Source organism: Microcebus murinus, chromosome 2 (genome assembly GCF_040939455.1).
Source record: "Microcebus murinus isolate Inina chromosome 2, M.murinus_Inina_mat1.0, whole genome shotgun sequence".
NCBI classification, from domain to species: domain Eukaryota; kingdom Metazoa; phylum Chordata; class Mammalia; order Primates; family Cheirogaleidae; genus Microcebus; species Microcebus murinus.
In genome coordinates, this window is record NC_134105.1 from 29,522,890 (window position 1) to 29,550,381 (window position 27,492).

The window sequence follows — 27,492 nt, forward strand, 5'->3', positions numbered from 1 at the left end:
CGCTCGGCCGGGCCGCCAGCGCCCACCCTCTGTCCTCGCCCGGCTTCCCGGAGGCCCCAGCTGGGCGCTCTGAGGGGCGACAGTGGCGCGGGACGCAGACGGTGGTCGTGTTTCCCTGTGAGGAGGCGGAGGGCCGTCCTAAGCCCCCCTCCGGCCGGGCCGCCAGCGCCCAGCACCTTCCTCCGACCCGCAGCCCGCGCCCCGTCGCTTACCGGCGTCCTCAGCCACCTCTGCTGGGCTCGGTCCTCCCTCCTCCAGGGCCCCGGCCTCGCCTCCGCGGACCTTGCCGCAGGCTCTGCCCAGGCCGCAGGCGCCTTCTCCTCTCCCCCCGGCTCCTTCCTCTCCGCGTATCAGGTCTCTTCCATATTAAAAAAATATCACAATCCTGGATAAGCCACCTCCAGAATACCCACCCCATCTGCCCCTTCCTTCCCTCTTGCTTCCTTGCCAGCCCTCATCCCCCAACTTCTCACCTCCTGGCTTCTGTTTTATGTCATTCACATCTTCAAATCAGGTTCCAAAGCCTCACAACACTCCCTGCTTCTGTCCTGACCAGGAGCTGGGTCTCCTGGAGGTCGCCAGTGAAGCTCAAACCCCTTCTTCAGTCCTCCAGGCAGGAGACTGTTGGCACCTCCACCTGCCCCTGGCCATTCTGTCCTTGAAGTCTTTCCTGTCCAAGCTGCCATCGTCCAGCTCCGGTAGTCCTCTATCGCCTTTTCTTCTTCTCTCCTCAGTGCAGCTCCCTTAAGCCCTGATGACTCTAGGATTGGGCCTTCTCATTCAATTTCTCCAGTGATCCCCATGTTCATGGGAACAACCATCACCTTATTTACCCGTTTCCAAAACCCACTGTCCAGAAGAGCCTGTCTCCAGAATTACTTCCCTTGCCTTTCATTCACTTAAGCAGTATTGGCAAAGTGCTTTGGAATCTGACTCTTACAACTGCAGATATAAAACAGGCACCTAAAACTATATGAAGTCTCAGTTTCCTCATCTGTAAAATGGAGATAATAATAGCCCCTATTTTAAAGGGTTTTTGTGAAGATTGAATGCAATGACGCTTAACCTGGCACCAGCACTACTTGGTAGGTGCTGGATGCGTTCTAGCTTTCATTGTGATTTATAGAGGACGGCCTGTTTACCAGGTCTGCACCCAATGTGGGGAAGCTGTCCACAAGCAGACCAATAAAACGGTCAAGGAGAACATTTGCTGTTACCGAGGGAGGTGCAACTCCCCTGGGCAGTTAGCAAAGGGTCCTGGACTTTGAAAGATTGTCCTGGAGCTAAATTTGGGAAAAGGGGCTTGAAGAATTTAATTGCTCTGCCTAACAGGAAGAAGAAGAATTTAGAATTTGTTGGAAGTAAGATGAGAGGAGGAGGAGGTAAGAGATGCATGGTGGGCATTGCTTGGAGTTGGGGTGGGGGTAAATGTGTAAAGGATATTTAAGAATTGAGGTGTCCAAATTCAATTTTAGGTTGTTGGTTTTATGTCTTTCACGTCTTCATCTCCTTTGGCTAAACGCACAAAGGCCTTATGTAAATTTTCTTTTTGGGGGGAGTGGCAATTGTGGAGAAGGGATGAGCTTCGCATTCGGACAGCACACATTGGTGTATTAATTATCTTTTGCAGCATAACAATCTCCCCACATTTAGTGGCTTACAGCAAGAATTTCTTGGATCAGGAATCGAGGAGTGGCTCTGCTGGTTGGTCCTGGCGAGGGGTCTGTTATGAGGTTCCAGTAATATGGTGGCTAGGGCTGGAGTCATCTAGAAGGCTTCTTCGCCCATGTCTGACGTCTGTATTGGGAAGCCTTCAACAGCTGGGGCTGGAACAGCTGGAGTTTCTTGGACAGCTCTCTGTCTTATGCCACTGTGGGCTTTCTAAGAGATCTCTCCAGCATGGTGGCTTCAAGGTAGCTGAACTTCCTCCATAGCCCAGAGGGAAGAGAACACCAGCCTGAAGAGAATCACCTCTTAGGACCTACTCCTGGAAGTCATACAGTGCCACTTTCACCAAATTCTTTTGGTTGAGGCAATTACAAAGGTCTGCCCAGGTTCAAGGGGAGGGAACAGAGATCCCACCTCTTGATCCATGTGTCAATGTCACATTTCAAGAAGAGCATGGGGCATGAAATAGATATTGATGCAACCATCTTTGGAAAATATGTTCTACCACACTTGAGGTTATAAGCTGAAGCAATTTAGGGATAGCTGAAGCTCAAAGCTGGAGCCAAGAGAAATCTTAGGAAAGGCTTTTGAACACAAGACATGGGCTGGAGGTTCCAGCCAATCACATATGGCTCTTAAGGAGCAGACAGATCCTGAGTAAGTGGAGAGTCATACATTACATTCTTGGATAAGAAAATTAAGTATTGCAAAGACATCAAATTAATCTATAAATTTCATGCAATCCCCAACAAAATCAGTGAGTAGCTAGGATTAAGTTGCTAGGGCAACACCACGTCTGTCTAATTTACAAAACTTTTCATAGAGATGGAGTTCTCACTATGTTGCTTAGTCTGTCAGTCTGATCTTGAACTCCTGGCCTCAAGCAACTGATCCTCCTGCCTAGGCCTCCCAAAGTGCTGGGATTACAGGTGTGAGCCACCACCCTGGCCAAAGAATTTCCCTGAAGAAGAAATTCTGCCTGTGACTAGCAGCTTTCTTTTTCTTTTTGCTCCACTCCCTCCCCATAGCAGCTTTCTATCCATTCCTTCTTCTCCTCTCTTTCTTGGACTCCAATTGCATGTGTTGGACCAGTGTTCTCCAAAATTTTTGGCACCAGGGACCGGTTTCATGGAAGACAATTTTTCCACAGATGGTGGGTGCGAGGTAGAGCTTGGGTGGTGATGTCGGCGATGGGGAGCAGCTGTAAGTACAGGTGAAGATTCACTCACTCTCCCCACCCACCACTCACCTCGTGCTATGCAGCCTAATAAGCCACCACCTGATACTAGTCTGTTAGAGGAAGGGGGGGCGGCTGCAGTGTTAGACTACTTGTTAGTGTTGCACAAGTCATCGAGGCTCTTTATTTATTTATTTATTTATTTTAGACAGACTCTTACTCTCTTGCCTGGGCTAGAGTGCCATGGCATCTGCCTAGCTCACAGCAACCTCAAACTCCTGGAATCAAACAATCCTCCTGACTCAGCCTCCCGGGTAGCTGGGACTACAGGCACGCACCACCATGCCTGGCTAATTTTTTCTATTTTTAGTTGTTTTGGCTAATTTCTTTCTATTTATAGTAGAGACAGGGTCTCACTCTTGCACAGGCTGGTCTCGAACTCCTGAGGTCAAGCAATCCTCCTGCCTTGGCCTCCTAGAGTGCTAGGATTACAGGCGTGAGCCACCGTGCCTGGCCAGAGGCTACTTTTATGAAACATTTTATTTCAAGATAATTGTGGATTCACATGCTTTTGTAAGAAATAATACAAAGAGATTCTGTGTATTCTTTACCTAGTTTCCCTTAATGGTAGCATCTTGCAAAAGTACATTACAACATTACAACCAAGACTTGATATTGATAATCAAGATAGAGAACATTTTCATCACCACAAGGATCCCTCATGTTGCTCTTTTATAGCTAAACCACTTCCCTCCACCCCCAAGCCTTCCTTAACTTCTCACAACCACTAATCTGTTCTCTATTTCTATAATTTTGTCATGTAAAGATGTGATACAAATGGAATAGTACAGTATGTAACATTTAGGGGTTAGCTTTTTTCACCCAGTATTATGCTCTGGATTTTCACCCATGTGGTTGCATGTGTCTGTAGCTCATTCCTTTTATGCTGAGTAGAATGCCATGGCACAATGCGCCACGGTTTGTTTAACCAGTCACCCACGGACACATCTGGATTGTTTCCTATTTTTGATTATTTTTGAATAAAGCTGCTATGAACATTTACATATAAGTTTTTGTGTGAACGTACGCTTTCGTTTCTCTGGATAAATGCCCTGGAGTACAATTGCTGGCATATGGTAGAGGCTTTTTTTTTTTTAAAGAAACGTCCAATTTTCCAAGTGGCTATACCATACCATTTTACATTCCTAGTAGCAATGTATGTGTGATCCAGTCAAGTAGATTGATTCCTCCCTCTTTCTTCTTCTTTTTAAAAATTGTTTCAGTTACTCTATTTCCTCTGCCTTTGCAGGCAAATTTTAGAATAATCTGTGTATATTTTTAAAAATTCTAGCTTTTGATAGGAATTGTGTTAAACTTGCATATCAACATCTTTACTATGTTGTCATCTTCCAATCTACAATATCTCTCCCCATTTATTTAGTTCTTCTTTGATTTTTTTCATAAGCATATTACAATTCCCAGCAAACAAGTCCTGTATAGGTTTTGCTAGTTTTTTTGTTTTGTTTTGTTTTGTTTTTTGAGACAGAGTCTCGCTTTGTTGCCCAGGCTAGAGTGAGTGCCGTGGCGTTAGCCTAGCTCACAGCAACCTCAAACTCCTGGGCTCCAGCAATCCTGCTGCCTCAGCCTCCCGAGTAGCTGGGACTACAGGCATACGCCACCATGCCTGGCTAATTTTTTCTATATATATTAGTTAGCCAATTAATTTCTTTCTATTTCTAGTAGAGACGGGGTCTTGCTCTTGCTCAGGCTGGTTTCAAACTCCTGACCTTGAGCAATCCGCCCGCTTCGGCCTCCCAGAGTGCTAGGATTACAGGCATGAGTCACCGTGCCCGGCCAGTTTTGCTAGTTTTATCCCTAAATATATAATTTCTAAGTGATTGTAAATGATACTGTATTTTTAATTTCTTTTTTTTATGTGTTCACTGTTTATATATATAAATGTTGATTTTTATATATTGATCTTGTATCCCAATACTCTGTTGAATCACTTATTAATTATAGAGGGTCTTTTCTTAAGTAGTTTTTTAAAAATCATCTATGTAGACAATCATCTGCACATAGGGACAGTTTTAGTTTTTCCTTTCCTATCCGTATACCTTTCATTTCCATTTCTTATCTTACTGCACTGGCTAGCACTTCCAGCTTTCTGTGGAAGAATAGTAGTGAGAGGAGGCATATCTACCTCCTTCCTGATCTTAGGGGGTGTGATGGTCAATTTTCTGTATCAACCTGGCTAGGCTAGAGTCCTCAGTTATTCAATCAAACACCAATCTAGGTGTTGTGAAGATATTTTATGAATGTAAATTTCTTTAAGTAAAGGAAATTACCCTAGATAATCTGGATGGGCCTGATTCATTCAGTTGAAAGGCAGGACCAAGAGTTCCCTGAAGGACAAGAAACTCTGCCTGTTCATAGCAGCTTCAGCTCATCCTGAAAGTTCCAGTGCACATTCCTGATGGTCTGCCCTACAGGTTTTGGATTTACCTTTCCAGCCCCCAAAATTGCATAAACCAATTTCTAGCACTAAATCGCTTGGTATATATCTTCTACTGATTCTGTTTTTTTGGTTGAACCCCAACTAATATAGGGGTTATTTGCTTTTTCATAATTATTTGCTTTTTCATAAATATAAGTTAGCTGTACTTCTTTTGCAAATAGCTTTTACCAAGTTGAGGAACTTCTCAACTCCTAGTTTGCTGAGAGTTTTTTTTTTTTTTTCAAATCATGAATGAGTGTAGAATTTTGTCAAATGCTTTGGCATCCATTGATATAATTATGTGATTTTTCTTCGTTAGTCTGCTAATATGGTGGGTCACTTTTATTGATTTTTTTGCTTCTTTTGAGACAGAGTCTTGCTCTGTTGCCCAGGCTAGAGTGCAGTGGTGTCATCATAGTTCACTGCAACCTCAAACTCCTGGGCTCAAGCAGCACTCCTGTCTCAGCCTCCCACGTAGCTGGAACTACAGGTGCGTACCACCATGCCCAGCTAATTTTTCTATTTTCTTTTTGTTTTTTTCTTTTTGTGATTTTTGAATATTGAACCAGCCATGTATTATATATTTGTATATGTTGCTGAATTTTTTATTAGGAATTTTGCATCCATTGTCATAAGGGAATTGGTCTATAGCTTTCTTTATTGTTGTACTGTCTTTGGTTTTGCTATAATATCAGGGTAATACTAACTTCATAAAATGAATTGGAAAGTATTCTCTCTTCTTCTATTTTCTGGAACAGATTGTGTTTATTCTTAAAACATTTGGTAGAATTCTCCAGTGAAATCATATGAGACTGAAGATATTTTGGGACAAGGAGTGTTAAATTATAAATTCAATTTTCTTAGTAATTACAGGGCTATTCAAATTATCTGTCTCATGTTGGATAAATAATAGTAGTTTGTGTTATTTGAGGAATTGTTTTAGTTCATCTGAGTTGTCAAATTTGTGTGTCTAGAGTCATTTGTAGAATTCCCTTATCTTTTTGATGTTGCAAGGTCAGTGGTAATAATAATTCTTTGTTTGATTCTTATTGGTAATTTTTGTCTTCTCTGTTTTTTCTTTGTCTGTCTTGCCAGAGATTTGTCAATTTCACTGGTCTTTGAAAAAAAAATAATTCTTTGTTTCATTGATTTTTCTCTATTGTTTTCTGTTTTAAATTTTATTTCTGTTGTTATTTTTGTTAATTACCTTCCTCTGTTTGCTTTGGATTTATTTTTCTCTTCTTTTTCTAGGTTCTATGATGGGAGCTTACATTGCTGATTGGAGACTTTTCCTTTTTTCTAATCTATGTATTTAGTGCTGTGTGTGTCCCTACCAGCACTGATTTAACTATTTTCTATCAATTTTGATGTTTTATTTTAATTTTCATTCACTTCAATATATATTTTTCCCATGATATTTCCTCTTTAAATGATGGATTATTTAGAAATGCGTTGTTTAGTTTCCAAACTCTCCAAACTCTCTTTGGAGAGTTTCTTGTTATCTTTCAGTTATTGATTCCTACTCTGATTCCATTTTGGTCAGGGAACCCATTCTGTATGGTTTAATCCTTATACATTTGTTAAGGTTTGTTTTATGGCCTAGGATACGGTCCGTCTTGGTGTGTTTTATGTGAACTTGAAAAGAATGTGTATTCTGCAATTGTTGAGTAAACTGCCCTATAATTGTCAATTAGATCTTATTGGTTGATGGTTTGTCGAGTTCATCTGTATCCTGGCTTATTTTCTACTTAGTTGTTACACCTATTGTTGGGAAGGGAATGTTGATTTTCCAACTGTAATTATGCATTTTTCTGTTTCTTTTTCAGTTTATCAGTTTTTATAACTGCTATATTGAGATAGAATTCACATGCCATACAATTCATTTATTTAAAGCATAAAATTCGGTTGTTTTTAGTATATTCACAGAGCTGTACAACTGCCACCACAATCAATTTTAGAACATTTTCATCACTCCAAAAAGATTTCTTGTATCTGCTAGCAGTCACTCCCCATGTGTTCCTAAGTGCCCCCTACCCCCAGCTCTAGGCAGCCATCAATGTACTGTCTGCCTTTATAGATTTGCCTATTAGGAATATTTCATATAAATGAAATAGTAGAATATGTGATCCTTTGTTACTCACTTCTTTCACTTAGAATAATGTTTTCAAGGTTTGTCCATGTTGTAACATCTATCAGTGCTTCATCTCTTTTCATCACCAAATAATATTCCATTGTGTGGATATAATTCATTTTATTTATCTAGTCATCCATCAATAAACATTTGGGCTGTTTCCACTTTTTGGCTATTGTGAAAAATGCAGCTATGAACGTTTGTGTGCAAGTTTTTGTCTGGAGACATATATATATATATAGTCTGTACAAATTTATGGTGTTCATGTGAGATTTTATTACATGTACATAATGCATAGTGATCAAGTCAGGGTATCTACAGTGTCCATCACCCTAGTACAATACATGTTTATTAAGTATAGTCACCCTACTCTGATGTCCAACATTGAATTTATTCCTTCTATTATTATCTAATATTTTGCTGCATGTTTGTACCTTTAACCCACTTCTCTTCATCCTCCCCTCGGCCTCGCAAACCACTCACCCATCACAGTCTTTGTTATCTATCCTTTTACTTTCTACCTCCATGTGATCAAATATTTTAGCTCCCACATATAGGTGAGAACATGTGATATGTTCTTTTAATGCCTGGCTTATTATTAAAGATAATGACCTCTAGTTCTATCCATGTTGCTGCAAATGTCATGATTTCTTTTTTCTTTTTTGAGACAGAGTCTCACTCGGTTGCCTGGGTTAGAATGCTGTGGTGTCAGCCTAGCTCACAGCAACTTCAAAGTCCTGGGCTCAAGTGATCCTACTGCCTCAGCCTCCTGAGTAGCTGGGACTACAGGCATGTGCCACCATGCCCGGCTAATTTTTTCTATATATTTTTAGTTGGGCAATTAATTTCTTTCTATTTTTAGTAGAGATGGGGTCTCGCTTTTGCTCAGGCTGGTCTCGAACTCCTGACCTCAAACAATCTTCCCACCTTGGCCTCCCAGAGTGCTAGGATTATAGGTGTGAGCCACCACACCCAGCCACCTTGTAATATATTTCCAAGTCAGGTAATGCGATGCCTTCATCTTTATTCTCTTTCCTCAAGATAGCTTTGGCTATTCAGGCTCCTTTTGGGTTCCATTTAAATTTTAGGGCTGATTTTTCTAATTCTATGAAGAATAACATTGGTATTTTAATAGAGATTGCATTGAGTCTGTAGATCACTTTGGACAATATGATCATTTAAAAAATATTAATTCTCAACTTGCAAAAAATATTAATTCTTTCAATCCATGAGCATGAGATGTTTTTACATTTGTTTGTTTCATCTTTAATTTCTTTCATCAGTGTTTTGTAGTTTTCCTTGTAGAGGTCTTTTACCTCCTTGGTTAAATTTATTTCTAGGTATTTCCTTTTATAGGTATTGTTAGTGGGACGGCCCTCTTGATTTCTTTCTCAGCTAGATCATTATTGGTGTATAGAAATGCTACTGATTTTCGCATGTTGGTTTTGTATCCTGCAACTTTACTGAATTCATTTATCAAATATGAAAGGTTTTTTTTTGTGGAGTCTTTAGGTTTTTCTAAATATAAGATGATATCATCAATAAACAGGGATAATTTGATTTTTCTCTTTTCTAATTTGGTTGTCTTTTCTTTCTTTCTCTCATCTGATTGCTCTGGCTAGGACATCCAGTACTATGTTGAATAGGAGTGGTGAAAGTGGGCATCCTTATCTTGTTGCAGTTCTTAGAGAAAAGGCTTTCCACTTTTTCCTATCCAGTATGATGTTAGCTGTGCATTTGTTGTATACAGCCTTTATTATTTTGAGGTATGTTCCTTCTATTCCCAGTTTCTTGAGAATTTTTATCACGAACCGATGCTGGATTTTATCAAATGCTTCTTCTGTAGCTATTGAGATGATCATATCATTTTTGTTCTTAATTCTGTTGATGTGATTTATCATATTTATTGATATGTGTGTGTTGAACCATCCTTATATCACTGGTATGAGTCCCACTTGATCGTGATGTATTATCTATCTGTTAGAAGTGATATTGGATTCAGTTTGGTAGTGTTTTGTTGAGGAGTTTTGCATCTATGTTCATCTGGGATATTGGGCTGTAGTTTTCTTTTTTTGTTGTGTCCTTGTCTGGTTTTGGTATCAAGGTAATGCTGGCCTCATAGAATGAGTTAGAGAGAATTTTCTTCTCTTTGTTTTTTTTATTTTGTTTTATTTTTTGGAATAGTTTATGGAGGATTAGTAGTAGTTCTTCTTTTATATTTCATTGAATTTTATATTTCATTGAATCCCAGTCCTGTGATTTTCTTATTGGGTGATTTTTTTTTTAAATTACTGACTTAACCTCACTACTCATTATTGGTCTGTTCAGGTTTTCTATTTCTTCCTGGTTTGATCTTGGTGGGTCGTATGTTTCCAGGAATTTATCTATTTCCTCTATGTTTCCAGTTTGTCAGTGTACAGTTGTTTGTAATAGTCTCTAATGATCTTTTGTATTTTTGTAGCATCAATAGTAAAGTCTCCTTTTTCATTTCTGATTTTGTTTATTTTAGTTTTTTCTCTTCTTTTCTTGGTTAGTCTAGCTAATGGTTTATCAATTTTGTTTATCTTTTTGAAGAACTAACTTTTGCTTTCTGACCCTTTGTATTATTATTTTTTTTGTGTGTGTGTGTCCATTCCTTTAGTTTTGTCCTGATCTTTATTCTATCTTTTCTTCTAATAATTTTGGGTTTGGGTTGTTCTTGCTTTTATAGTTCCTTAAGGTGCATCATTAGACTGTTAATCTGTAATCTTTCTACTGTTTTGATGTACATATAAACATCCCACCTAGCACTGCTTTCACTGTATCCCACAGGTATGTGGTGTTCCCACTCAGGAGCATGTTGCTTAATTCCATGTATTTGTATAGTTTCCAAAGTTCCTCTTAGTATTGATTTCTAGTTGTATTCCATTGTGGTCTGAGAAGACACTTGATAAGATTTTGAGTTTTGAAAATTTGTTGAGACTTGTTTTGTAGCCTAACATATGGTCTATCCTGGTGAATGTTCCATGCGCTGATGAAAAGAAGGTATATTCTGCAGCTGTTGGATAGAACTTCTGTAAGTGTCTGTTAGGTCCATTTGGTCTAAGTCCAGTTTAAATCCAATGTTTCTTTGCTGATTTTCTGTCTAGATGATCTGTCTCACGCTGAGAGTGGGGTGTCGAAATCTTCTGCTATTATGTATTGAAGTCTTTCTCTCTCGTTAGATCTAGTAATGTTTGCTTTATGAATCTAGGTGCTCCAGTGTTGGGTGCATATATATTTAGAATTGTGATATCTCCTTGCTGGATTGATTTCTTTTTTCATTATATAATGGCCTTCTTTACCTTTTTATTCTGTTTTTAGTATTCTCGACTTAAAGTCTGTTTTATCTGACATAAATATAGCTACTCCTGCTTGCTTTTGGCTTTAGTTTGTGTAGAATATCTTTTTCCATCCTTTTACTTTCAGTCTATATGTGTCTTCATAGGTAAGATATTCAGCGCTGTTTCAGTGCCCTAAGTTTACTTTTGGTTTTGCAGCTAGTTGTAGGGTTCTTTCTTCCTTTTTTTTTTTTTTTTTTTTTGAGACAGAGTCTTGCTTTGTTGCCCAGGCTAGAGTGAGTGCCGTGGCGTCAGCCTAGCTCACATCAACCTCAAACTCCTGGGCTCAAGCAATCCTTCTGCCTCAGCCTCCCGAGTAGTTGGGACTACAGGCATGTGCCACCATGCCCGGCTAATTTTTTCTATATCTATTAGTTGGCCAATTACTTTCTTTCTATTTATAGTAGAGACGGGGTCTCACTCTTGCTCAAGCTGGTTTTAAACTCCTGACCTTGAGCAATCCACCCGCCTCGGCCTCCCAGAGTGCTAGGAAGGGTTATCTCTTAATCTCAGAATATAGGGTTTTCACCTAATGCGTAGCCCTTTTGGGATTTTAGTGGAATGTCCTTTACCAGCTCTTATAACTTGGCAGAATTTGAACTTCAAACTGTCTTTCTTGCAGTGGGTAGCAGCTAACATCTTGGGCTTAGTACTTTCATCCTTCTAGCTATTGGTTTCCCCCCAAGTTATTTGGAGTCTTGTTTGTGCACATGCAGTTCAAAGCTTAGCCAAAGATTTGAGCAGAGTGCAGATTTTTGCAGATATGCAGATTTTTGGTTATTTCTCTTTGTGGATCTTTTCTTTCTGGGGCTTGTCCCTTGATTTTCAGTCACTACAACAGCCCTGAACCCTGTCCTGTGACTTATCAGATCAATAACATTCTGAATTTCTGCACGAATTTTAGCTTTACTGTGCTATGAAGACTAAGAACTTTTCCTTGGTGGAAAATCCATATAAATGTGGGTCATATGCCCAGTGTGGTTATCTTATTTTAAATGCTGAATTTCCTTCCAGTTTATGTCTGTTTTGGGTCACTTTCCTGTGCCTTCATTCAGGTTTGTTGTTATTGTTAAATATTCTGACCAGTATTTATTAATATAATTGTCATCTGTGGGAGGGTTAGTCAGATGCAATCTACACCATTATCAGAGCTAGAACTCAGCCCAGTGTAGGAACTTTTAAAGTTTAGTGAGCTCCTTCTTTGTAGTAGGTATGTCTAACACGGGACAAAATCAGTACAGTCCCTCCTTTTACAGAGCACACATTTGAGTTTAAAGGTTCAGAGGAGACAGAAGTGTGCTGAGAGCTACATTAGAGGACATTTGGGGGACTATGGGGACCTAGAGTATATTTGTGTCAACTCTCCAGGAAACATTTTGCTGGGATCCTATTTACAGCCTGTGTCTCAGAGATCCTAAGCTCATATAAAAAAATAAATAAAGCTCCTTGAGCTTTTCTTCCATTCCTCTCTCTTGCTTTTCCTTCATTTCTCTCTTTCTCCCTCCTTTCCTCCTCTTTCCCTTTCTTCTTTCCAAAATATTTACTGAGCATTTTCTGTGTAGCCAGGTTCTGTTTATTATAGAGGATATGGTTATCCTTAGCTAACTCCTGTTGTTCCTTCATCTCCAGAAAGTCTCTCCGGGACCAACAAGCTGGATCAGCCCAGAAAACATGGCTGAAATCCATTGTTAGTTTTTTATCCCACAAATATTTCTTGAGGACCTACCATGTGTCAGACCTGCTGGTGAGAGGAAATAATTAAATGACATAATCATGAAAAGCATAGCTAGCAATCACCATTTATTAATACTTGTGATGGATAATTTTATATGTCACCTCAACTAGGCTAAGGAATATTAGCTGGTAAGACAATATTTATAGGTGTATCTGTTTGTTGTTTGGTGTATAGGGTGTTTCCAGGAGAGATTAGCATTTGAATCAGTAGACTGAGCAAAGAACAACCACCGTCTTCTATGTGAGTGGCTATCATCCAATCCATTGAAGGCCTGACTAGAACATAAAGGCAGGGGAAAGATCAATTCTCTGTCTCCTTGACCTGGGACATCTGTCTCCTCTTGTCCTTAGACATCAGAGTTCCTGGTCCTTGGACCTTTAGTCATTGAAACTTAAACCAGCCCCACCCCTTCTTAGACATTTGACCTGGGACTGAATTCCACCACTGGCTTCTCTGGCTCTCCAGCCTGCACATGGCAGATCACGCCTCGGCCTTCATAATCATGTGAGCCAACTCCCATAACAACCCTCCTCTTACATGTCTGTCTATATCCTACTGGTTTTGTTTCTCTGGAGAACCCTGACAAATATAATAACAATGTTTATAATTTATATATTTATTTTGTTATAATTATTGTACATTTATAACAATATTTATCAAGCACTTGCTATATGACAGATAATGCACTATGGACTACATGCATTTTGTCATTAACTCCTCACAACCACTCCATGAGGTGGATCCCTTGATTATCCCCATTTTACACACAGGAAGACTGAGGCTTAGAGGAAGGAAATGATCTCCCCAGGGACACACATCTGCTTTCCCAGTTTCTGGTCCAGGGTAGGTCCCAGTAACATGTATTTCCTCCCTCTCGCCCGAAGCTGCAGCATAAGATTGTGAATTTGGGGCTCCACACAAAAATGGAGAGCGGAGTGGCGCCGAGACCAGCCTGACGACTAGCTTGCCCCTAGCTTTTATTTTGCTGGTCCTAGGCTTTTTCAGAGAAGAATTCTTTTTTTTTTTTTTTTTTTTTGAGACAGAGTCTCACTTTGTTGCCCAGGCTAGAGTGAGTGCCGTGGCGTCAGCCTAGCTCACAGCAACCTCAAACTCCTGGGCTCCAGCGATCCTGCTGCCTCAGCCTCCCGAGTAGCTGGGACTACAGGCATGCGCCACCATGCCCGGCTAATATTTTTCTATATATATTAGTTGGCCAATTAGTTTCTTTCTATTTATAGTAGAGACGGGGTCTCGCTCTTGCTCAGGCTGGTTTCGAACTCCTGACCTCGAGCAATCCGCCCGCCTCGGCCTCCCAGAGAGCTAGGATTACAGGCGTGAGCCACCGCGCCCGGCCCAGAGAAGAATTCTTAGACTCTTCTGTTTGACTTGAGGCCTGAGCAGTTTATACTCCTCAGACCTCTAATCGCTAACCTTCGGATCTCCTGATGTTTTCCTCCCAACTCTGACAGGAGGGCGGGGCGGCTGTGCAGGGCGGGAGGAAAAGGCCGGCTCCCTTCCCCACCAGTTCCTCCGTGCAACTCAGTCCAGGTGGGCAGTAGTCTGGCTGGCTGGTCCTCTGGCGCCACCTAGTGGTCATTTGCCGCAGCACGCCATGCTGCAAGCCCCTTTCTCGGGCGAGAAACGGAGAGAGGTAGATTAAGAGCTCAACGAGGGAGTGTAGCTTCTGGGAAATCAAAACTTGGAATTTGGATTCAGCTAGACTTGGACCCTGGTTCCACCACATACTGATTGTGCGGTTTTGGGCAAGTCACTTCACCTCTTTAAGACTCAGTTTTCTCATTTGTAAAATGGGGAGAATTCCAGTGCCTCTTGATGCCCATAAAGTGCTTAGCATTGTGCCCAGAGCGCCTTGGATATTTATTTTCCTTCTCAGGCCCCTGTAGATTTCTTTTCTCTGCACACCCTTACTTAGCACTTCACAAAGTCCTGTCCTCTTCTTACTCTCCATACTCTTCCTGGGCCATCTTGTACACCCCATTGATTTTAACTGTTTCCCCAGAACTTCCCACCTGCTTCTCCAACTGCTTCTTGGATGTTTCACAGGCCCCAACAACTTGACTTGTCCAAAACGAAATTATCTTCTTGCCCACAAACCTGTCCTTCTTCTTATGTGGCCTACAAAGCCAGTGGTTCCACCCTCTGCCCTATTGCTTAAGCCAAAATATGGGTGTCAACCTTGACACCCCCAGAAGTACTGTCACCATGTCCCAGTGGCTGTACCTCACAAGTGTTTATCTACTCCATCCCCTCTCTCCATCCCACTGCAACTGCCTTACTCAGCACACCATCCTCTTTTACTTGGATTATTGCAACTGCCTCTTTATTTTGACTCCTCGCTTCCACTTTCGAGCCCTTGTTTACCCTCAGTGTTCCTTTCTGGAGGCTCTAAGAGAATTCATTTTCCAGCCTTTTCCACCTTCTAGAGCAGGCGTCCTCAAACTACAGCCTGCAGGCCACATGCGGGTGTTTTTGCCCATTTGTTTTTTTACTTCAAAATAAGATATGTGCAGTTTGCATAGAAATTTGTTCATAGTTTTTTTTAAACTATAGTCTGGCCCTCCAACGGTCTGAGGGACAGTGAACTGGCCCCTGTTTAAAAAGTTTGAGGACCGGCCGGGCGCGGTGGCTCACGCCTGTAATCCTAGCTCTCTGGGAGGCCGAGGCGGGCGGATTGCTCGAGGTCAGGAGTTCGAAACCAGCCTGAGCAAGAGTGAGACCCCGTCTCTACTATAAATAGAAAGAAATTAATTGGCCGAATAATATATATAGAAAAAATTAGCCGGGCATGGTGGCGCATGCCTGTAGTCCCAGCCACTTGGGAGGCTGAGGCAGAAGGATCGCTTGAGCCCAGGAGTTTGAGGTTGCTGTGAGCTAGGCTGATGCCATGGCACTCATTCTAGCCTGGGCAACAAAGCGAGACTCTGTCTCAAAAAAAAAAAAAAAAAAAAAAAAGTTTGAGGACCAAAAAAAAAAAAAAAGTTTGAGGACCCCTGTTCTAGAGGCTTCCCACTTTCCTTGGTTCCTCCTTCCTCCATCTTCAAAACCAGCAGAGTTGCGTTTTACTGACTACTCTTCCAGAATAAAATCTCCCTCTGCGTCTCTCTTCTGTCTTCCTCTCCCACTTTTAAGGACACTTGTGACTACATTGGGCCCACCCAGTTAATCTGGGACAATCTCCCCATCTCATGATCTTTAACTTAATTACATCTGCAAGGTCCATTTTTGCCACGTAATGTAACAGATTCACAGGTACTGGGGATTAGGACAGGTCTTTATTCTTTGTACCACAGTCTGTTCTTTGGCCCCCAAATATTCATGTCTATCTCACATGCAACATATGTTCACATAATTCTAAGGTCCCCAAAAGTCTCAGCCACTTAGAGTATCAACTCAAACTCCAAAGTCTCATCTAAATCTCTTTAGTTCAAGAATTTCAAATATCATCATTGAAATAGTCTAAATTAGTTATTGGATGAGACTCAGAATAATCTATCCTGGGGCAGAGTTCCTTTCCATCTGTAGACATATGACATTAGAAAACAAGCTGTCTGTTCCCAAAATACAATGCCATAGGATAGCAGTTATAGACATTCCCATGCAAAAAGAAATTTCACAATTAAACTAGACAAACTCCATTAGGTTTCAAGTCCTAGGAATAACACTCTGTGGTTCAAGGCCTTGTCCTTTGGGCTCATAGCTCCACCCTCTGAGTCATTCTTTTTTCATGAAAGGTTCAGCACATGTTTGCAGCTGGATAGATTTATCAGCTTGTTTCCTGCCTGTGGAATTTTGAGGATCTCATAGCCTTCTTTCATTTCATACTCTCCTTATTATCCCTTTCAGTCCAAGCTGCAGTGTTTCTGTTGGTACAAATTCCCAAGAACCTTGTGGGTCTCTCATGTATGGCCTGGGCATCCACTCCATTAGACAAAAGGCTCCTTCACAGACCTTCTCTAGATACTCTCATTTCTATTTTTGGCTCCTGTTGAGGTAGCTGTGGGGATATATGAGTCACATTCTTAATCTCCTCAAAAAGCCATTTATGTGATTGAATATGCTGCCTTTTGATCTTTCCGAGGTATTAGCCAAAGGTCATCCACCCGTATTCTCAGCTTGTTCTCTAAAGCACACATGCCTTTTTTTAAAATATGAAATGCTATGTGATCCTTGCTCAGGGGCCATGCTAATCTCCTCTGTATCATTCCAATTTTACTATTAATATATGTGCTGCCAAAGCAAGCACAAAAAAGCCCACGTTCCTGACACTGAATTATTCTAACATTTTTTACAATCTGAATAGGCTGAGAATTCCCCATATCATCAAGTCCTGGTTCATCTTTTGTTTAAGAGTTCTCTCAAATTATCTATTTCCCCTCACGTTTTATTGTCAGCAGCAAGAAGAAACCAGGCCACACCCTTCAACACTTTGCTTAGAAATCTCCTCAGCTAAATTTCCAAGTTTCTTGTTTCTAAGTTCTGCTTTCCACGTAACTTCCAGGCATGATGCTAAGTGCTTTGTCACCGTGTGACAAAGATCCCTTTTCTCCAGTTTCCAATAATATATTCCTCGTTTCCTTCTGATCCTTAACCCATTGCACCTTTAACATTCATATTTCTACTGAGTCTGTTCATGATAATTTAGTATTTTCTAAACTGATTCATATATTTTTTTTTACCATGCTCTTTATTTATTTCTGAGTCCTCCCTGTCAGAGTTCTTAACATTAATATATCTGCTAACAGCCTGCTCAAGGAAACCCCCATAAGCTTTTTCTATCATGTTCCTCAAGGTTTTTCCTGCTTCTTCCCATTGTTCATTCCAAAGCTACTTTTGCATGTGTAGAGGTTTTTGTTTTTGTGTTTGTGTTTTGTGAGACAGAGTCTTGTTCTGTTGCCCAGGCTAGAGTGCTGTGGCATCAACCTAGCTCACAGCAACCTCAAACTCCTGGGCTCAAGCAATCCTCCTGCCTCAGCCTCCTGAGTAGCTGGGACTACAGATGTGTACCACCATGCCCAGCTAATTTTTTTCTATTTTTAGTTGCTCAGCTATTTTTTTCTATTTTTAGTAGAGACAGGGTCTTGCTCTTGCCGAGGCTAGTCTAGAACTCCTGACTTCAAGAAATCCTCCTGCCTTGGCCTCCCAGAGTGCTAGGATTACAAGTGTGAGCCACTGCACCTGACCTAGGTATTTGTTATAACAGTATTAGTTTTCTGTTGCTCCTGTAAGAAATTACCACAGACATCGTGGCTTCAAACAATACAAATGTGGGTCTCTGCAGTCCAGCCTGACTGCACTCCGGGGCCCTGCACTAGGGCCACTGCCACCTCCCTCACCACCACCGTGGCTGTGGCTGACTGGAAGCATTTCAAGCATGGCTCATCCACTTAGAAGAACCAGAGTGGTGTGTAGACAATCACATTTGGAGTGCATTATCCCAGAGGGAATAGAGGAATTCAGCAGAAGAGTGGCAGGAAACACCAGAATCTAGGAAGGAGAAGGACAACAGGCGGCCTGCGTGGCAGGGCTAAGCCGGAGCTGGGAGTGACTCCTTGATACAGGTAGAGTGTGACTGAGAGTCTTTCTGTGGTCCACTTTCCCACTGAAGAGTCGTGCAGTCCAGGACAGAGGCGAGCACCTTGACCCAAGGTGGAGATGCTCTCTCAGAGGAGAGCATTAGACCCAAGCCTGAGTCTAATGTTAGAAGCTGCCTGGAGACTGTGAGAAGGAACAGCTCCAGGGCGGGAGCTCGCCCCAGGTCCCACATTCTTCCTGAAACCTAAGCGGCTACAGCAAGACGCCACTTTTAAACCTAGCTTTTAAAAGACCGTGTGCTATCCTGGGATCTAAATGCGCTGGTCCTAGGCATTGGGGAAATTCAGGCTGTTGCTTGTAGAACTGGAGCATGAGTGGGGGCTGAGCTCCCACAGTTAGGCCTGAGAGGCAAGTGTGGTGTTGGCTGCAGATACTAGTACAGGAAAGCAGGCGCTGCCCTGGGACTTGAGTAAGACACAGAGGCTTGTTATTGAGTGGGGGCTCCTAAGACTGAGTTACAGGCTAGGCACAGACTGCTGGATCTGATGGGTGAACCAGGTCGGCTGTGATGGCCAGGACCAGGGAGCGAGCCCTGCTGGGACTGGAGCGTGAGAGGGACATGTGTTGCCCTCACCAGCCAAGGCTGTGGCTGCTGGGGCTGGCCCCACCCTCCCCTTGCCAGGACCACAGTGTGGTGGCTGCTGCCCCTCACCTGAGCATTCTACCAGGGGCCTCATGAGTGCCTTGCCCCCACCCATCATGGCTGGTACCTGCACTCGCCACTGGGGGGCCTGAATGAGGAAACAAGAAAAAGCAAGGACATATGACACCCCTAAAGGAACACAATAATTCTTTAGCAGTAGAGCTTACCCAAAAAGGAAATTCTTGAAATCCCAGATAAAGCATTCAAAATATTGATTTTAAAGAAGCTCAATGAAATGCAAGAGAAATCTGAAAACCAATAGAAAGACCTCAGAAAAACAATTCAGGATATGAATAAGAAATTTACCTAGGAGATAGTTGTTAAAAACAAACAAACAAATTCTGGAAGAATTGATTGAAGGGAATACAAAATACATTTGAAAGCTTCAACTTAGACTATAGGAAGCAGAAGAAAGAATTTCAGAACTTGAAGCCAGGTCTTTGAAATAATCTGATCAGACAAAAATAAATAAAGAAAAAGAACAAAAAATAACGAATAAAACCTTGGAGATGTTTGGGACAACATAAAGCAACCAAATTTATGAATTATCAGTATCCCTGAGGGTGAGGAGATATCAAAATATTTAGAAAACATATTTAATGGAATAATAGATAGAAAATTTCCCAAGTCTAGTAAGAGATTTAGACATCCAGATATAGATTTAGACATCCCTGAGGGTGAGGAGATATCAAAATATTTAGAAAACATATTTAATGGAATAATAGATAGAAAATTTCCCAAGTCTAGTAAGAGATTTAGACATCCAGATATAGATTTAGACATCCCTGAGGGTGAGGAGATATCAAAATATTTAGAAAACATATTTAATGGAATAATAGATAGAAAATTTCCCAAGTCTAGTAAGAGATTTAGACATCCAGATATAGGCCCAGCAATCCCCAGACAAATACAATGCAAATAGGACTTCACCACAGCACATTTTATCAGATTGTCTACAGTCAAACTGAGAGAGCAAATGCTAAAAACAGAAGGAAAAAAAGTCTAGTTACCTATAAAGGCATTCTCCTCAGACTAACAGTAGACTTCTCAGCAGAAACTTTGTAGGCCAGAGGAGAATGGGATGACATATTCAAAGTGCTGAAAGAAAAAAGAAAAAACTGTCAGCAAAGAATGCTATACCAGCAAAATTATTATTCATAAAAGAAGGAGAAATAAAGTCATTCCCAGACAAGCAAATGCTGAGGGAATTCATCACCACTAGACCAGCCATACAAGAAATGCTCAAGGGAGTCCTAAACTTGGAAGCGAAAGGATGACATTTAACATGATGCAAAGTATCGTTCCAATTTTAGTATATGTGCTGCCAAAGCAAGCACAGAAATGTTGGATTTAAATTGGACTTTAGACCAAATGGACCTACGAGACATTTACAGAACATTCTATCTGACAATTGCAGAATATACATTCTTTTCATCAGCGCATGAAACATTCACCAGGATAGACCGACCATATGTTGGGCTGCAAAACTAGTCTCAACAAATTTTTAAAAGTCAAAATCTTATCAAGTATCTTCTCAGACCACAATGGAATAAAACTAGAAATCAATACTGAGAGGAACTTTGGAAATTATACAAATATAGGGAATGAAACAGCATGCTCCTGAATAACCATTGGGTCTATAGGAAAACTGAGATGGAAATAAAAACAAAAAATTGAGGCTGGGCATGGTGGCTCATACCTGTAATCCTAGCACTTTGGGAGGCCAAGACTGGAGGATTGCTTGAGGCCAGGAGTTTGAGATGAGCCTGAGCAGCATAGTGAGACCTTGTCTCTACAAAAATTACAAAAAATTCATTAGGTTTGGTGGTATGTGGCTGTAGTCCTTGCTATTTGGAAGGATGAGGTGGGATGATCACTTGAGCCCAGAAGTTTTAGGTTATAGTGAGGTATGATAATGCTACTGCACTCTAGCCTGGGCAAAGGAGTGTGATCTTGTCTCAAGAAAAACAACACTTTTTTTTTGAGACAAATAAAAATGGAAACACAATGTACCAAAACCTCTGGGATACAGTAAAAGCAGTGCTAAGAGGGAGGTTTATAGCATTAATGGCTACTCCAAAAAAATAGAAAAAGGGTAGGCACAGTGGCACATGCCTGTAATCTTAGCATTTTGGGAGGCCAAGATGGGAAGATCTCTTGAGGCCAGGAGTTCAATACCAGCCTGAGCTACATAACTAGAATAAACCTCTACAAAAGATAGAAAAATTATCCAGGCATAGTAGTGTATGCCTGTAGTCTGAATTCCTTGGGAGGCTGAGACAGGGGGATCACTTGAGGCCAGGAGTTTAAGGTTGCAGTGAACTATGATGATATTACTGCACTCTGGCCCAGGCAACAGGATGAGATCTTTTCTCAAAAATAAAAAAAGAATAGACAGATTACAAATTAGCAATCTAATCATGCACTTTCAGGAACTAGAAAAGCAAGAACAACCCAAACCCAAATTTAGCAGTAGAAAGGGAAATAACAAATATCAGAGGAGGACTAAATAAAATAGAGATTTAAAAAATACAAAGGATCGAGATTAAAAGAAGTAAATTGGCCCTGGGTGCTCTGTCTGGCGGGCCAGCCGGCCACTGCAGGGTCATCTAAAAAAACAAAAATAAAAAAATAAAAAAAAAAAATACAAAGGATCAATGAAACAAAACTTGGCTCTTTGAAAAGATAAACAAAATTGATAAACCATTAGCTAGACTAACCAAGAATAGAAGAGAGAAAACCCAAATAAACAAAATCAGAAATGAAAAAGGAGACATTACAACTGATGTCATAGAAATCAAAAGATCATGAGGGACTATCATGAATAACTATACATTGACAAACTGGAAAACCTCGAGGAAATGAATAAATTTATGGAAACATACAAACTATTAAGATTGAACCAGGAAGAAACAGAAAACATTAACAGACCAATAATGAGTAGCAAGATTGAATCAGTAACACACACAAAATCTCAACAAAGGAAAGCCCAGGACAAGATGGGTTCAGAGACAAATTCTACTAAACATACAAAGAAGAACTAATACCAATCCTCCTGAAACTCTTTCAAAAACTCGAGGAGAAGGGTGTTCTAACTTATTCTAGGAGGCCAGTCTCAGCCTGATACCCAAACCAGACAAGAATACAACAAAAAAGGGAAACTATAGACCAATATCCCTGAGGAACATAGATGCAAAAATCCTCAAGAAAATACTAGCAAGCTGAATCCAACAGCATGTGAAAAAGATAATACATCATGATCAAGTGGGATTTATACAGGGATACAAGGATGGTTCAACATACACAAGTCAATAAATGTGATACAACACATCACCAGAATAAAAAATGAAAACCATATGTTATTAATAGATGCAGAAAAAAGCATTTGATAAAATTCAACATCCCTTCATGATAAAAACCTCAACAACCTAGGCATAGAAAGAACATACCTTAAAATAATCAAGGCTATAATACAACAAATACACAGCTAACATACTAGATGGGGAAAAGTCGAAAGGCTTTCCTCTAACAACTGCAACAAGATAGGCTGTCCACTTTCACCACTCCTATTCAACATGGTACTGGACATTCTAGCTAGAGCAATCAGGCAAGAGAAAGAAAGAAAAGGCATCTAAATTGGAAAATAGAAAGTCAAATTATCCCTATTTGTTGATGATGTGATCCTATCTAGAAAAACCTCAAGACTCTACCAAAAAACTCTTCAATTGGATAAATTCAGTAAAGTTGAAGGATGCAAAGTCAGCATACACTATTAATTAACAGCATGTGTATACACCAAGAATTACCTAGCTGAGAAAAAAATCAAGAAGGCCATCCCACTTGCAATAGCTACCAGAAAAATACCTAGAAATAAATTTAACCGAGGAGGCAAAAGATCTCTATAAAGAAAGCTGCAGCTGGGTGCGGTGGCTCACGCCTGTAATCCTAGCTCTCTGGGAGGCTGAGGCGGGCGGATTGCTCAAGGTCAGGAGTTCAAAACCAGCCTGAGCAAGAGCGAGACCCTGTCTCTACTATAAATAGAAAGAAATTAATTGGCCAACTGATATGTATATAAAAAATTAGCCGGGCATGGTGGCGCATGCCTGTAGTCCCAGCTACTAGGGAGGCTGAGGCAGAAGGATCGCTCGAGCCCAGGAGTTTGAGGTTGCTGTGAGCTAGGCTGACGCCACGGCACTCACTCTAGCCTGGACAACAAAGTGAGACTCTGTCTCAAAAAAAAAAAAAAAAAAAGAAAGAAAGCTACAAAACACTGATGTAAGAAATAGGAAGAAGCGGCGGGGCGCTGTGGCTCACGCCTGTAATCCTAGCACTCTGGGAGGCCGAGGCGGGCGGATTACTCAAGGTCAGGAGATCAAAACCAGCCTGAGCAAGAGCGAGACCCCGTCTCTACTATAAATAGAATGAAATTAATTGGCCAACTAATATATATAGAAAAAATTAGCTGGGCATGGTGGCGCATGCCTGTAATCCCAGCTACTAGGGAGGCTGAGGCAGAAGGATTGCTTGAGCCCAGGAGTTTGAGGTTGCTGTGAGCTAGGCTGCCGCCACAGCACTCACTCTAGCCTGAACAACAAAGCGAGACTCTGTCTCAAAAAAAAAAAAAAAAGAAAGAAAGAAAAGAAATAGGAAGAAGCAACTGTTACAGCAGATGTGCAGATATCAATGTAAAGACACAGGAAGTGTGAAAAAGCAAGGACATATGACACCTTCAAAGGAACACCATAATTCTCCAGCAATAGATCTTAACCAAAAAGAAATTGTCTAAATCCCAGATGAAGCATCCAAAATATTGATTTTAAAGAAGCTCAGTAAAATGCAAGAGAAATCTGAAAACCAACATAAAGACCTCAGAAATTTACCAAGGAGATAGATATTTAACACACACACAGAGAAATTCTGAAACTGAAGACAGTATATTTTATTCTGTTGTTCAGTGTGATTTTTATCAAGTAATTTCTCTTTACAAACATCGTCAACCCTGAGAGTGTGGGGCCCTTCTCGGGCGGGCTGCCCTGGCAGGAAACTGTGGGGAGTGCATTTGCTCGAGACTCGGTCTCACAGCAGCCAGTTGCAAGATGGTGGGCACTGTCCCAGGTGCGTGCTGGAAAGCCTGGTTTCCCTGCCCCTCCCCAGCCAGAGCTGCAACTGTGTCAGTCCAAACTCAGCCCAGGGGGCAGGGTGCATCCCAGTCTCAAACTCTCAAAAATGGTACCTTGGACCTGCAACCAGAAAGGCTGGATCCTCACCCAGACAAGCATCATGGACAAGAAACTGGAAAATGCTGTCTGTTTGCATCTCAGTCTCAACGGCAGCCTGCAGCATGATGCAGGCTGGGGACCTTCCCAGGGGTGTGTGGGAGCACCTGGGCTCCTCTATCCCTCCTCATAGCCGCTCAGTGGCTGCAGGTGTGTGCCTGTGGTTCCCTGGTATCTAGGCTTTCAGAATGGCACCTGGCTCAAGCTGCTCTAGGCTCAGACGCCTGTGGGAGTCCACGTGGGTTCCCTTTCTGAAACAACGTTTCTACAATCTCCAAGCAGCTCCCCACGGTAGGCCCAAGATCTGCGTGAGCCAGAGGATTCTCTTGTAGCCTAGATTGTAAAAGCTCATCTCAGAGAGTAGAGCCCTGGAGGCTTCTCTGTTACTGTTTCCCCGAGTCCAGGACCTTCTCCCAGGTGTTAGCCAGCCCCTGGCCAGCAAAGTTGCCCAGAACCCTCTCCTTACCCTTTTTGGGGGCTTGCCATCACTTCCCTAGCATTCTCTCCAGGACAATCTGTTCAAAGGTGAGAATTTGCTTACTGTTCTGGTTCCTCTCTGTGGAAGAGGCACCTGTTACCTGTGTCTAGTTGGCCATCTTGATCCTCTATGTTTCTAAGTGCACCTGCAGGGGCACATTGTCCAGTGTGGTATCTCCATGTTGGCAGCTGGTTGGAAATGACAGAGGGCTGGCGAGTCAGGTAGAAGGCAAGGAGTCTCCTTCCTTTCCACAGAGTCAAGGTCGGTGGGTGGACAGTACTCCCCTGAGAGGCTGTGGAGGTGAATCTCCCACCAATGAGTAGGAGTAGGTGTGCAGCCATGAGCTCTCTGTGTCAAGAAGCCCTGGGATAGTCAATGCAGTTGGTTCACTGATTTCACTGAATAGGTCACATGGTGAAGCCAACAGCTAGACTTCCTTAGTGCCTGAGACCAGGCCAGATGAGCCAACAGAGAGGAAGCCACTGGTTTCCTGAGTCATAGCCTTCAGCAGGGGCCAGGGAGTGCCCAAACAGAACCCCTTGTGCCTCAGGGTATACCAGCACCAGGTGCATAGGGACCAGATCAGACCCACCACACCTTGGTGATCAGCAAAGGGGACACAGGGCAGGGTGCGAACATGAGTGCCCTACCCCATGACACCATACAAGCATGATCAGAAGAGGTCTGGGAACTGGTTAGGACTTCAAGAACAGTAATGGATGACACATCTGTTTCCTGGTAAGAGATAAAACCAGGAAGAAGACTGAGATATTGGTGCAAAACAGAATTTGTGTGGCGATTTGCAAATCTGGGCCACATCCTGTTCAGGAACTAGTTGTGTAATATATTTGGATAAGTAGGGCCCCAACTAGTGAATCAAGGGAAGGAAGTTCCCACCTTAATCAAGGGCCCTAACAAAGTTGCTTAGAGGCATATTGCGTCTGCTTGGATGGCTGTTTCAGGTATGTGGCACCTGAAGGGCTTCTTACACCCAGGAATTCATTGGAAAGATCCAAAACAACACCATTATTGAACACGTTTATTCATGTGAAGAACATTTCTGTATCTTCTTCTAAAACATTTTTTTAATTCTGTTGTTGAATGTGATTTTTATAAAGTAATGTACTTTGGACTGAGAAAAATGTGATAGCATTCTACCCTGCTCTGCTTGCTAACTCATTACAAACAATGATTACAAGCCTCCAGAGTTGAGATTTTTCTGAAGACTCAAAGTTGGGAGCGGACCCAAATTATCCATCCTACTTCTTACCATGAATCACAGGGACACATTGTAGGCAAGATGTTCCCTTGCATTTGTCCCACTGTCCTTGGAAAAATCCACTCCTGTTCCATTTTCTCATGCCTTTCTGGACATGCCATTCTGGAGTGCCCCAGCTTTGATGGAGGGCTAGTGGGTCTCTCTTCACTAATGTCCCACCTCTTCCTCTCTCATCATTTAGGAGTGGAGAGAGAGCAGGACTGACAGGTTATTGGAGAGAGGAGGGACTCAGTGACCTGACATTTCTCCCATGGTGAGGGGAGGGGATACCTGTCTCTCAGCACTCATTGGAGATTGTCCAATGCAGAGATGGCACAGGAAAGGTTCTGGGCAGGAAGATGGAATCCTGACTCTAGTTTGAACTCTGTCCTTTCCTAGTGAACCTGGATCTAGAGTCTGGGCTGGGTCTGAATTTATTCTGGTGATGAATACAAAATCTAATGGCTAACTTCTTGACTCCTTAACGAAGTGATTCTTAACCTCGTTGGGGTTACGCACATCTCTGCAAATCTGAGGCCCTCTCCCCAGAAGACTGCACATACCCACACACATGTGAATTTTGTCCTGCAATTTCAGGGGGTTGATGAGGCACTAAAGGCTATCTGTGGAGCCAGAATAAGATAACCCCCACACTTTAATGATGTTAGGGACAGTGTGGAGTTCAACCTCCTCAGCACAGCACACAAGGGCCCTGCGTGATCGGGCCTCGCTCTGTCTCCGGCTTCTCGTAATGTTGCCACACATAACCTCTCTAACCACTCTCACTTCTCCTTTCTCACTTCTCCTCTTTAGGCATATTAATATCTCCACCTGGAATGTTCTCCTCCTCGATTGCCTGGAGGGACTCAACTCTATTAAAGCAGAGTTAAGCAGTTCTTTTTGTGTGTGACGTGTACCAAAGCAGGGCCTTTAAAAAAACCATATAGACGGGGTCTGTCTCTGTTGCCCAGGCTGGACTCTAACTCCTGGGCTCAAGCGGTCCTCCCACCTCAGCCTCCTGCACAACTGGGACTACAGGTGTGTGCCATAGCTCCTGGCCCCAAACAGGGATTTTGATAGGCTGTTTGATCATTAGTATCAAAGCAGCCACATGTCAAAACTCCATGTAAAAACAGTTTTTCTTTAAGGCAATGTGACGGAATAGGATGTTTTTTGTAGTTTCTTCTTTCTTTGTTCCTTACCATACTCGTTAAAAAAAATTTTTTTTTATCTTAAAAACTTTTGTAGTGATGGGGTCTCATTATGTGATCCGGGCTGGTCTCAAACCCTGGCCTCAAATCCTGGCCTCAAGTGATCCTCCTGCCTCAGCCTCCCAAAGTGCTGGGATTATAGGCGTGAGCTACCATACCCAGCCTCCTGCTTTCTCTTTTCTGTTTCTTTTCTTTTCTTTTTTCACCACACAGGAGACTTAATTTGCTCGCTTTTGATGAAAAGGTATTCTTTTAGAATAATGAATTATGATCAGGACCATTTCACGAGAGGCTAATAATATTAATACAAATTAAATTTCTATATCTAGTAGATTATCCCGTCTGAAGAATATAAAAGTTCTAAGGCTGTTTTTGCAGATGAGTGGCAACATCTTCGGTTGCTTTCCCAGGATGGAGTCAGGAATGATGTTATCTGTGGTCCTGCC

At 41.9% G+C, this 27,492-nt stretch overlaps 1 long non-coding RNA gene and 1 pseudogene across 2 annotated transcripts; both read right to left on the minus strand.

Annotated features, from left to right (window-relative positions):
• Nucleotides 1-117: 117 nt before the first annotated feature.
• Nucleotides 118-25,008, minus strand: LOC142863872 (uncharacterized). 2 transcript variants are annotated; one of them, XR_012914519.1, is made up of 5 exons: nt 24,678-25,008; nt 20,523-20,615; nt 19,834-19,921; nt 474-1,957; nt 118-358 (listed from the first exon to the last, which is right to left on the minus strand). It is a non-coding gene; the product is annotated as an uncharacterized LOC142863872 (long non-coding RNA). The 2 variants fall into 2 exon arrangements; XR_012914516.1 differs by lacking the exon at nt 20,523-20,615 and having other exon boundaries at nt 124-358.
• LOC142869773 (uncharacterized) lies at nt 16,731-16,831 on the minus strand (annotated as a pseudogene).
• Nucleotides 25,009-27,492: the final 2,484 nt, after the last annotated feature.